At 43.2% G+C, this 12,122-nt stretch overlaps 1 protein-coding gene across 6 annotated transcripts in view; it reads left to right on the top strand.

The window, feature by feature from the left end:
• The window catches only part of LOC130283890 (alpha-aspartyl dipeptidase-like), a 287,142-nt gene that overhangs the window by 240,938 nt on the left and 34,082 nt on the right, over positions 1 to 12,122 (top strand). The gene's annotated exons all lie outside the window — the stretch shown is intronic.

Raw genomic sequence — 12,122 nt, 5'->3', positions numbered from 1 at the left:
CACAGTCATTAGTGTCCCCTCATCTCTACCTGTGTCACAGTCATAAGTTTCCCCTTATCTCCCCTGTGTCACATTCATTAGTGCCCCCTCATCTCTACCTGTGTCACATTCACTAGTGTTCCTTCATCTCCCATGTGTCACAGTCATTAGTGCCCCCTCATCTCTACATGTGTCACATTCACTAATGTTCCTTCATCTCCCATGGGTCACAGTCATTAGTGTCCCCTCATCTCTCCCTGTGTCACATTCACTAGTGTTCCTTCATCTCCCATGTGTCACAGTCATTAGTGTCCCCTCATCTCTACCTGTGTCACATTCACTAGTGTTGCTTCATCTCCCATGTGTCACAGTCATTAGTGTCCCCTCATCTCTACCTGTGTCACATTCACTAGTGTTCTTTCATCTCCCATGTGTCACAGTCATTAGTGCCCCCTCATCTCTACATGTGTCACATTCACTAGTGTTCCTTCATCTCCCATGGGTCACAGTCATTAGTGTCCCCTCATCTCTCCCTGTGTCACATTCACTAGTGTTCCTTCATCTCCCATGTGTCACAGTCATTAGTGTCCCCTCATCTCTACCTGTGTCACATTCACTAGTGTTGCTTCATATCCCATGTGTCACAGTCATTAGTGTCCCCTCATCTCTACCTGTGTCACATTCACTAGTGTTCTTTCATCTCCCATGTGTCACAGTCATTAGTGTCCCCTCATGTCTACATGTGTCACAATCACTAGTGTTCCTTCATCTCCCATGGGTCACAGTCATTAGTGTCCCCTCATCTCTACCTGTGTCACATTCACTAGTGTTCCTTCATCTCCCATGTGTCACAGTTATTAGTGTCCCCTCGTCTCTACCTGTGTCACAGTCATACGTTTCCCCTTATCTCCCTGTGTCAGTCATTAATGCCCCTTCCCCTCTTCATATCACAGTAATTAGGGTTCCCTTATCTCCCCCTGTGTCATATTCATTAGTGCCCCCTCATCTCTCCCTGTGTCACATTCACTAGTGTTCCTTCATCTCCCATGTGTCACAGTCATTAGTGTCCCCTCATCTCTACCTGTGTCACAGTCAGTAGTGTCCCCTCATCTTTACCTGTGTCACAGTCATTAGTATCCCCTCATCTCTACCTGTGTCACAGTCAGTAGTGTCCCCTCATCTCTACCTGTGTCACAGTCATTAGCATCCCCTCATCTCTACCTGTATCACAGTCATATGTTTCCCCTCATTTCAACCTGTGTAAGGCTAAGTTTCTACTTGTTTTTTTGTTTTTTTTGTGGCCCCAAAAAACGCCACAGCATTTTCCTGTGTTTTTTTTTTTTTTTGCTTGCATTTTTTCTGGCATTTTTTGCCTTTAAGGGGAAATTGCAATTTTGGCCCCTTTGACATTTTTCAAAATTTGTTGGGTACCAAAAAAAAAAAAAAAAATGCAGTAGCGATAGAAAAAAATTTATTTTACGAAATTTATATTTTTTTTATAACAACATTTTTTTTATACATTTTTAATAAAGTGTGTGTGTGTTTCACTTTTTTTTCTAATTTTTTTTTGTAGTACTAATACTACCAGCATGGAACAGACTGTTCCATGAGGGGAGTAGTAGTACCTATACTAATAGACATTTCGCCCTGGGTGTCACTCCTGACACCCGATGCGATCGTCCATAATATAGCAGAGATGTGGAGCGGCTCTATACACCGCTCACATCACTGCACTATACTCCGACCAGTGATGTGAATAGAACATCACTCATTCATATTTTCCGCCCAGAGTGGGGATTGGCCAGATGGTTGCAGCCAATCACAGCCAATTGCATCTCTGCAATAGATAGGATGATCGCATCGGATGTCAGGAGTGACACCCGCTGTGATCTGTCCTTAACTGCAGGTACTACTACTCCCAACATGGACCACACTCTGCTCCATGCTGGGAGCTGTACTACCTGCAATTAATAGACAGATCCATCACTCTGCCCCATGTTGGGAGCAGTAGTTCCTGCAGTTAAAGGACAACTGAAGTGCAAGACTTTTATATATTCCTGTGCTCGGGCCTCAAAAATAAACAAAATAAACTTTAACATACCTTCCTACGTGCCCCCGTTGGTCCTGCACAGGCCTCACGGTCCAGCGGTGCTAACCTCATTCAACTTCCTGGGGACGCCGCAGAGCCGTCGGCGTATCACCGGCCGCAGCGATGTCCCGCCCCCAACCAGTGATAGGCTGAGCCCGCTGTCATGTAAGAAGCCGGCCAGAGCTCCTTACATGACAGTGGGCTCAGCCTATCACCGGCCGGGGTGGGACATCGCTTCATCCGGTGATACGCCGACGGCTCTGCGGTGTCCCCGACCCCAGGAAGTTGAATGAGATTAGCACCGCTGAAAAAAAAAAAAAAACACATGGCATACTTTTTTGGAAACTACACCCCTCAAGGAACGTAACAAGGGGTACAGTGAGCCTTAAAACCCCACAGGTGTTAGACGACTTTCCGTTAAATTTGGATGTGTAAATTTTTTATTTTTTTTTCACTAAAATGCTGGTTTTCTCCCAAATTTTACATTTTTACAAGGGGTAATAGGAGAAAATGCCCCCCAAAATTTGTAACCCCATCTCTTCTGAGTATGGAAATACCCTACGTGTGGACGTAAAGCACTCTGCGGAAAAACTACAATGCTCAGAAGAAAAGGAGCCACATTTGGCTTTTGAAAAGCAAATTTTTCTGAAATGGTTTTTGGGGGGCATGTCGCATTTAGGAAGCCCCTATGGTGCCAGAACAGCAAAAAAAACACATGGCATACTATTTTGGAAACTACACCCCTCAAGGAATGTAACAAGGGGATAAGATGCCTGATCGTGGGAGTCGCGCCGCTGGGGACCCCCGGGATCATGCACGCGGCAACCCGTTTGTAATCAGTCACCGGAGCGTGTTCGCTCCGTGACTGATTACAGGTGACCACCGGGCCGGCGGCATGTGACGTCACGCCCCTGTGTGATGTCACGCTCCGCCCCTCAATTCAAGCCTATGGGAGGGGGCGTGACAGCTATCACGCTCCCTCCCCATAGGCTTGCATTGAGGGGCGGAGGCGTGACGTCACATGCCGCCGGCCCGGTGGTCCCCTTTAATCAGTCCCGGAGCGAACACGCTCCGGGGACTGATTGCAAACAGGGTGCCGTGTGCATGATCCCGGGGGTCCACAGCGGCGGGACTCCCGCGATCAGGCATCTTGTCCCCTAGGAGAAATAGGTAGTAGGAGAAAATGCCCCCCCCCCCCAAAAAAAAAAGAAAAATTTGTAACCCCATCTCTTCTGAGTATGGAAATACACCATGTGTGGACGTCAAGTGCACTGCGGTCGCACTACAATGCTCAGAAGAGGAGGAGTCACATTTGACTTTTGGAAAGCAAATTTTGCTGAAATGTTTTTTGGGGGCATGTCGCATTTAGGAAGCCCCTATGGTGCCAGAACAGCAAAAAAAAAAACACATGACATACTATTTTGGAAACTACACTCCTCAAGGAACGGAACAAGGCGTACAGTGAGCCTTAAAGGGGTACTCCGGTGAAAACCTTTATTCTTTTAAATCAACTGGTGGCAGAAAGTTAAACATATTTGTAAATTACTTCTATTAAAAAATCTTAATCCTTCCTGTACTTATTAGCTGCTGAATACTACAGAGGAAATTATTTTCTTTTTGCAATGCTCTCTGATGACATCACGAGCACAGTTCTCTCTGCTGACATTATTATAATAATGCTTTATTTATTGTTGTCCTTAGTGGGATTTGAACCCAAGTCCCCAGCACTGCAAGGCAGCAGTGCTAACCACTGAGCCACCATGCTGCCCTTAGCATACATATGCTCTGCATATGTGCTCGTGATGTCATCAGTGTTCCAAAAAGAAGGGAATTTCCTCTGTAGCATTCCGCAGCTAATAAGTACTGGAAGGATTAAGATTTTTTAATAGAAGTAATTTGCAAATATGTTTAACTTTCTGCCACCAGTTGATTTAAAAGAAAAAAGGTTTTCACCGGAGTACCCCTTTAACACCCCACAGGTGTTTGATGATTTTGAATGTGTAAATAAATAAATAAAAATCACAAAAATGCTGGTTTTTCCCCAAATTTTACATTTTTACAAGGGGTAATAGAAGAAAATGCCCTTCAAAATTTGTTACCCCATTTCTTCTAAGTATGGACATACCCCATGTGTGGGTGTCAAGTGCACTGCTGGCGCACTACAATGCTCAGAGGAGAAGGAGTCACATTTGCAAATATTGCATGTCGCATTTAGGAAGCCCATATGGTGCCAGAGCAGCAACAAAAAAAACACATGGCAGACTAATTTGGAAACTACACCCCTAAGGGAACCTAACAAGGGGTACAGTGAGCCTTAACACCCCACAGGTGTTATGTTCATTAAAGTGCGATGTGAAAAGGAAAAATTAGATTTTTTACACTAAAATGCTGGGGTTACCCAATTTTTTTATTTTCACAAGTGGTAACAGGAGAAATTCCCCCCCCACAATTTGTAAATACATTTCTTTCGAGTAAGGACATACCTCATATTTGGATGAAAATAGCTCTGCGAGTGAACACCAGGTCTCAGAAGAGTATGAGAGCAGTCAGGGGCCTTGAGCATTTACATGTAGCCAGAACAGTGTAACCATCAAGGAGCAATATATGGGGTACACTCAGTTAATAAATTAGGGTACAGTGGGCTGTAAAATTATAAAATAGGTTTTTTTCCCAGAATGATGACCCAGAGCATAGCCAAAACAAAAAATATGCCCACCCCAAACCCTATGCTCTGAATCATCATTCTGGGAATGTGATGTGTGTGGCGGTTCCCTACCCTGTTGCCTCAAATGCGCTCACCACTCAGGGGAGAGAGCGTTGCGCATTTGAGGCAACATAACCCTGGAATGTACCCTCTACTTGGTACATTGGGGTCAAATTTACATAAATTTACATAAATAGGGAAAATGTAGTACTCTATGGAGGTGTGATACTCCCTGAAGCAGTTTTTAATGCAGAGGTCCGGATGATCGGGGCAAGTGTCACACTGAGTGGTGGTGTCCTTCTGCATTTTTTCTGGGATCGTCCCTTCTTTCCAGTGTAGGGGACCTCACCTGGAAAGTGTTGGCCTGCGACAATCCTGGCACCTATAACTTCAGTTATACCATGAATTGTGGTCAGCATAAGGACATCTCTCTTATCCTTATACCTGACCAGCAAGAGGTTTTCATGGCTAAAGGCACGGGACTCACCCTTGGGCATAGGTGTCTGGATCAAATTTAGAGGGAGGCCTCTCTGGTTCTTCTGCAAGGTCCCATAAGTGGATGTGGATCTGGCGGCAAGGGATGTGAACAGAGGGATGCTGGTATAAAAGTTGTCCACATAAAGGTGGTAACCCTTATTCAGCAATGGGTTTACAAGGTCCCAATGATATTCCAACTAACACCCAGAGTGGGGGGACATTCTGGGGGTTAAATACGGGAATCTCGTCCCTTACATACTCTAAACTTGTAAGTGTACCCGAAGGTACTCTCACAAAGTTTGTAGAGTTTCACACCATACCGCGCATGCTTCGAGGGAATATACTGGCAGAAGATGAGTCTCCCCTTAAAACTGATAAGAGACTCATCTACTGAGAGCTCCCTGAGCAGTACGTAGGCCTCCAGAATTCGGGGGGGGGGGGGGGGACATTCCGCATTATCAGTGTAATGCAGGCATTTCCTAATGGCCTCGAACCGCTTCCGGGTCATCGCCATACTGTAAAGCGGGGTCTGGTAGAGGATGTCCCCGCTCCAGTACTGTCTGACATTTGTTTTTTTGACTAGGCCTATTTGCAGCACAAGGCTCCAAAATGTCCTCATTTCGGCTGCATTGACTGCGTACCATTCATTGGACCTAGCCAAAAATGAATCAGGGTGGTGGGCAATGAACTGTTGGGCATAAAAGTTTGTTTGCTCCACCATTAGATTGACAAAGTCGTCACTGAAATAAAAACTAAAAAAGTAAATTTCAGTGTAGCCAACTATGTCAATCTGGATTCCTGAATCGCCAAGAAACTCAGGAATCCGTGGCTAATATCCCTCTGGAGGGCTCCAGACAGGTTCACCGGAAGGGAACTCTGGTACGCTTGTCTGGAGGGGTCGGACTCCTAGTACGAGCAGCATGGACGCTCGTACTAGTGTCAGCCACTGGGTCACTATCATGGGGGGGGTGGCCTTGCCTGGCGGCGTCTCCGCCGCCGTGCAGGGGTCTCGTCATCAGTGCTAGATGATGAGTAGGACGAGGAAGAACACAGAAAAGTAGGATCTTCCTCGTCTTCATTGGCAGATTCGGTGTCGGAGGCAAGTAAGGCATATGCCTCCTCCAACGAATATGCCCGACGGGCCATCACTTATTTTTTCTATGGTGGCGGGGGGGAGGGGATGTGTGTGTTTGTGTGAGGGGGGGGGGGACTGTGTATGAGTGTGTGCTTGGGTGAAAAAACGCTACTGCCAAAAAAATAAATAAGGCAAATCGCAGTGCCCTGAACCCCTAATACGGCCCGGGTCACGCTAAAAAATGGGTAGCGGACACTTGGGGACCTATTAGGAGGAGGGGAATTTTTTCTTTTTACTTTTTTTTTTTTTAGCTCTTTCACCTACCTTTCCCTCACTTTAGTTGTCCCTGCACTAAGGGTGGCAGGAGGCCACTTTCCCTGCCCTGAGGGGCACAGATTTTGGCAGAGAGGGGGTCCCTGGCTTCTTCTCTCAGCTCTGCCCGCTGACTGAGTTCGTGGTGTATAGTACACCGCCGTTCACCTTCTATTTCTTGGTCATCGGGTCACGCGTGACCCGTTTGACCGGAGTCGCCGCAGATCGCCGGTGTGAATTCACCGGCGATCTGTGGCGATTGCCGACATGTGGGGGTTTCAGGACCCCGGTGAGCCTGCTGAGCCTGTTATAACATAATAACAATCCATCAAACTGAGAAAAAGAGAGCATGCTCTCTTTTTCTCAGTTTGATGGATTGTTATTATGTTATTTGGTGTTGGCTATGTATATGTAACACTATGTACAGTGAAGATCCCTTCCGGTTTTCAGAACAGGTGTTTTTCACCTTTGACCTGGAAGGAGATGGCTTCCTACCTATATATACTTGTCCATTATGATGTACAGGTAGATCAGTTGATGAAGGCCATGAGGTGGCCGAAACGCGTTCTGTGAATTGCCTCATCACTATGTACGCTTATGATGAAAAAACACTTCAGGTGATTTGCATCCAAGATTGTGTGTGCCGGGATTCCTTCCATTTACCCACATTTTTAGTGCCCTGCCTTCCCATGTAGATTGATCCCTGTTTTAAAAATTAATAAAAATGTTGTTATAAAAAAAGATATATTTCCTTAGATACAATTGTTTCCGTCACTACTGTATCTTTTTTTTTTTTTTTTTAATGGAACCCTACGAAATTTTATTAAAATAAGGTATCTCCATCACTTTTTGGGGATCCCTAAAGTCAAAAAAAAGAATGAAAACCGCCTGCAAAAACGCCAAAGTTAAAACCCACATGTCGTTTTTCTTGGCGTTTTTTTTTACTCCCATAGGCTTCTATGGGAGAAAAACGCCACGATTTCAGGGGAAAAAAAAACATAGGCTCAACATGCTGCGACTTTGCAAAGCCACCAAGAAGCTGAAAAAGACTGAAAAAAACACCAAAAGGATAAAAAAAAAAACACCAAACTGAAAAAACGCAAAGTGGAATTTTTTTTTTGCAGTTTCTCATTGATTTACAGCTAACATCTGTTTGCAGTGTTTTTTCAATGAAAAAATGCCATGGGGTTAGAAACTTAGGGTCCCTTAGTCATAAGGGTCCTCTCATCTTCCTGTGTCACAGTTTTAAGTATCCCCCTCCATTCCCACGCTGATCCCCTGTTCTTCCTCCTGGTAGTTATACTGATGATTGGCTGCAGTGGACACCTGGCATCCGTTACTTGTGTAATACTGTGGTGCCGACCAGAGGCAGAAAGGGGAATCAGCGCAGGGACAAAGGCAGGGATAAGTAAAACAGTGTTTTTTTTTGTTTGTTTTAAACCCCTTAAGAACATTCACCTATGCAGCTATGACTCAAGCGCAGTAGCTGCTCTCGCTTCATGCATGGTGGGTCACGGCAGTCGTCAGCAGCCGCTGACCCACCGGTAATGGGGGAAATAAGCGATCGCGCTGATGTCCACCATTAACCCCTCAGATGCCGTGATCAATACAGATCACGGCATCTGCGGCAGTGCGGCACATTAAATGGCTGATCTGATCGCCCGCGACACAGCTGCTGTGATCAGATTAGCCAAGATGGCAGGCAGAGGTCCCCTCATCTGCCTCCGCTGCTCTCCCACGGTCTTCTGTTCTGATCTGCCTCTGTTCTTCTGTTACTATGTTATCATTACAAAGTACAATTGTTCGTGCAAAAAACAAGCCCTCATATGGGTCTGTGTATGTAAATATAAAAGCGTTATGGATCTGTGTATGTAAATATAAAAGCGTTATTTAAAAATCATAACACTTTCAATTTTGCACTTACAGACCCATAGCAGGGCTTTTTTTTTTTTTTGCGCCACCAATATCACTGTGTAAGAGGGGTCAAGTCCTGGGGAAAAAAGTGCAGGAACTAACCCAAGATTTCCGCTCAAGGGCTGGTCCTGCAGAACTCCTGCTAATGGGAATGGCGATCCTGCTGTGGAAATAGTGCAGGAACTCAGTTCCCACGTGTTCCTGCAGGACTTGAAACCTGCTTTGTAATGACATCAATAATTTCACTACAAAATCTATGGCAAATCCAGAAAAAAAAATTGTGGGGCAATTTTTTTTTTTTAAATGCCATTTTGTAACTTTTGGGGGCTTCCGATTCTACGCAGTGCACTTTTCAGTAAAATTTACAACTTATCTTTATTCTGTTGGTCCATACTGTTACAAGGATACCTCATTTATATTAGCTAGCTTTAATTTTATCTTACTACCTTAAACTATGCACCAAAATTTTTATGTTGAAAATTGGCATCTTCTGACCCCTATAAGTTTTTTATTTTTCTGTATAAGAGGATGTGTGAGGGCTAATTTTTTGCGCCGTCATCTGAAGTTTTTATTCAGTACTATTTTTGTTTTGATGGGACTTTTTGATCGCTTTGTATACAAAGTGACCAAAAATACCAGTATGCAATTTTGTACTTTGGTATTTTTTACGTAAACGCCATTGGCCATTCTATTTAATTAATGAAATATTTTTTATAGTTCAGACATTTGCAGTCATACCACATATGTTTATTTTTATTATGGTTACATTTTTTTATATGGAATTTTGGAAAAGGGGGGGTGAACTTTTAATATGGAAGGGGTTAATGGGTGTGTTTTTTTTTTTTTACCTTTTTTTATTCAACTTTATTTTAAATTTTTTTTACACACTTTTAGTCTCCTTAGGGGACTTTTAGGAGGAATCAGTAGATTCCTCATACAGATCAATGTGGTTCCATAGAACTCTGCGCTTGATTGGTTCAGCCAGGCTCCATCAATGGCAGAGTCAGGACAGCCGTAGGAGCAGAGGTAAGCCCTCCGACTACTTCCACAATGGATCGCCACCCCCCCTTGCATCGCGCTGTGGAGGGGGTTGTGCGATCCAACCTAAAAATCATAACTCTTTTATACTTCCATCCACAGACCCATATGAGGGCTTGTTTTTTGTGCGACCAGTTGTTCTTTGTAATGACATCACTTATTTTACCATAAAATGTATGGTGCAACCAAAAAAATATTATTTGTTTGGGGAAATGAAATTGAAAAGAAAAACCATGTACACTTTACATTAAAAATAACAGACATCTGAGGGGTTAATGGCGGACATCAGCGCAATCTCTGATGTCCGCCACTAATGGTTGGTCCCTGGCTTCTTATAGCAGCCAAGACCTGCAGTGCATGATGTGAGCACTTCTTTGGTGCTGGCATCATGTACAGAACGTAAATGTAGGTAGGTGCGTTAAGTACCAGGACGTACATTTACGTCCTGTGTCGTTAAAGGGGTATTCCAGGAAAAAACTTTTTTATATATATCAACTGGCTCCAGAAAGTTAAACAGATTTGTAAATTAATAGAGCAAAGTAGAAGAGCAAAGTCAGCTCACTACTGTCACAAAAAGAGTTTGACTACATATGGGTTTCCAATCCTATTACTCCAATATTTCATTCTTTACCGAAGATTCACAAAGGCCAATTCCCGCCTCCTATGAGACCCATAGTGGCGGGTATTGTTTCTCTTAATGAACCCCTTTGCGAATGGGTAGATTCACTTCTCCAACCCCTTGTCCCTATGTGTCCTAGCCACATCAAAGATTCTCAACATATACTTTCGATAATGAATCGAATTGAATGGCACACTTCTTACTCGTGGCTTACTATGGACATCGAATCCTTGTATTCTTCTCTCCCTCATTCACTTTCACTTCGAGCAGTTTCGGATATTATTTACAATTTTTCTACGTACAGTGAGGATCTGTGCCAGTTCGTTCTTGAGGCTTTAAATTATATATTAACTCACAATTTTTTTAAATTCCAGGATCAGTATTATGTTCAGAGGACGGGTGCCTCAATGTTCAGAGGACGGGTGCCTCAATTTGCCCTTCAGTGGCAAATATTTTTGTCCACTGGTGGGAGATGCAATATATATTTTCTGACATCAACCCTTCTTTTCCAACATTGTTTGATACGGAAGATATGTTGACGATGTCATCATAATTTGGTCGTCCTCAGAGCATAATGATTCCTGTTTTATTGATTATGTTAACAATAATCCTCACAATTTATTTTTTACATCAACCTGGCATAGATCCGTCACTCCATTTTTGGATATTTTACTTGACAGCAGACAGGGACGTGTTCACACTTCCACATACAGAAAATCGACTGCAGGAAACACCATTCTGCGCGCAGAGTCATGCCACCCAAAACATACGGTTTTAGCCTTTCCGGTGGGGGAGCTGACTCGTGCTCAGAGAAATTGTTCCACAGACGAATCTTTTCAAATTGAATCGGATAATATTTTCCATCGTTTGGGTCAGAGAGACTACCAGCCCTGGTGTCTGAACAGAGCCAAACGTAAAGTTTTACAAAAATCTAGAGATAGTCTTCTCACACCAAAACCTTATCAAACATTTTCGAATATGTTATCGAAGCCTACCTTCACAACTACTTATAGTTTAGAATTTAACAGTATTAAATCCATTATCAATAAATATTTACCTATTTTATGTCAGGATACTATCCTTAATAAATATTAAAAAAATGGCATAAATTTTTCGAGCAGACGGGCCCCCAATTTAGGTAATCTTTTATCTCCGAGTGCTTTGCCACTTGCCTCTGTTGCCAGTTCTCGTTCATGGATTAAATTAAATGGGTTTTTTAAATGCGGTTTACCCAGATGCGTTGTGTGTGTACATGCTGCCAAGACTTCTACGATTTCAATTCCCGATTCGAATTCTATACCGATTAAACAATTTATTAATTGCGAATCTACTCACGTAATTTATAAAATAGATTGTAATAGCTGTAATGTCTCTTAATCGGCAGCACTAAAAGAACCTTGAAAAAACGCATCCAAGAACATCTTAGAGCCATTGGCAGCGGTTCTTACACTAACGCATCAAATGTTTCTAAACACTTTAAAAATGTCCATGACGGTAATGTAGCCCATTTTTCGTTCTCGGGTATTGAAATAGTTTGTTCGCGGTGGAGACCGCATCAAATCGTTACGCAATAGGGAAATCTATTGGATTTACTCTTTGCGTATATTTCAACCACATGGGTTAAATTTAAAATCAGACGTCATTCTTCATTATTAAATAGTTTTAGGTTGCCATTGATATTTCATACATATTTGTATCACTATTAAGTGTTTTTGCAACCTTTTTCCTCCCAATTTACATTTTGTGTCTCCCTATAAATATACAGGTTTCATATACCGTATATACTCGAGTATAAGCCGAGACCCCTAATTTCAACCCAAAATCCCAGGAAAAGTTATTGACTCGAGTATAAGCCTAGGGTGGGAAATACATCATCCCCCCCTGTCATCATCCAGACCCCCGTCATTAACATCCT

This window comes from Hyla sarda, chromosome 8 (genome assembly GCF_029499605.1).
Source record: "Hyla sarda isolate aHylSar1 chromosome 8, aHylSar1.hap1, whole genome shotgun sequence".
Classification (NCBI taxonomy): domain Eukaryota; kingdom Metazoa; phylum Chordata; class Amphibia; order Anura; family Hylidae; genus Hyla; species Hyla sarda.
The sequence above is the reverse complement of the archived record's forward strand: the minus strand, read 5'-3'. Positions and strand labels throughout refer to the sequence as shown.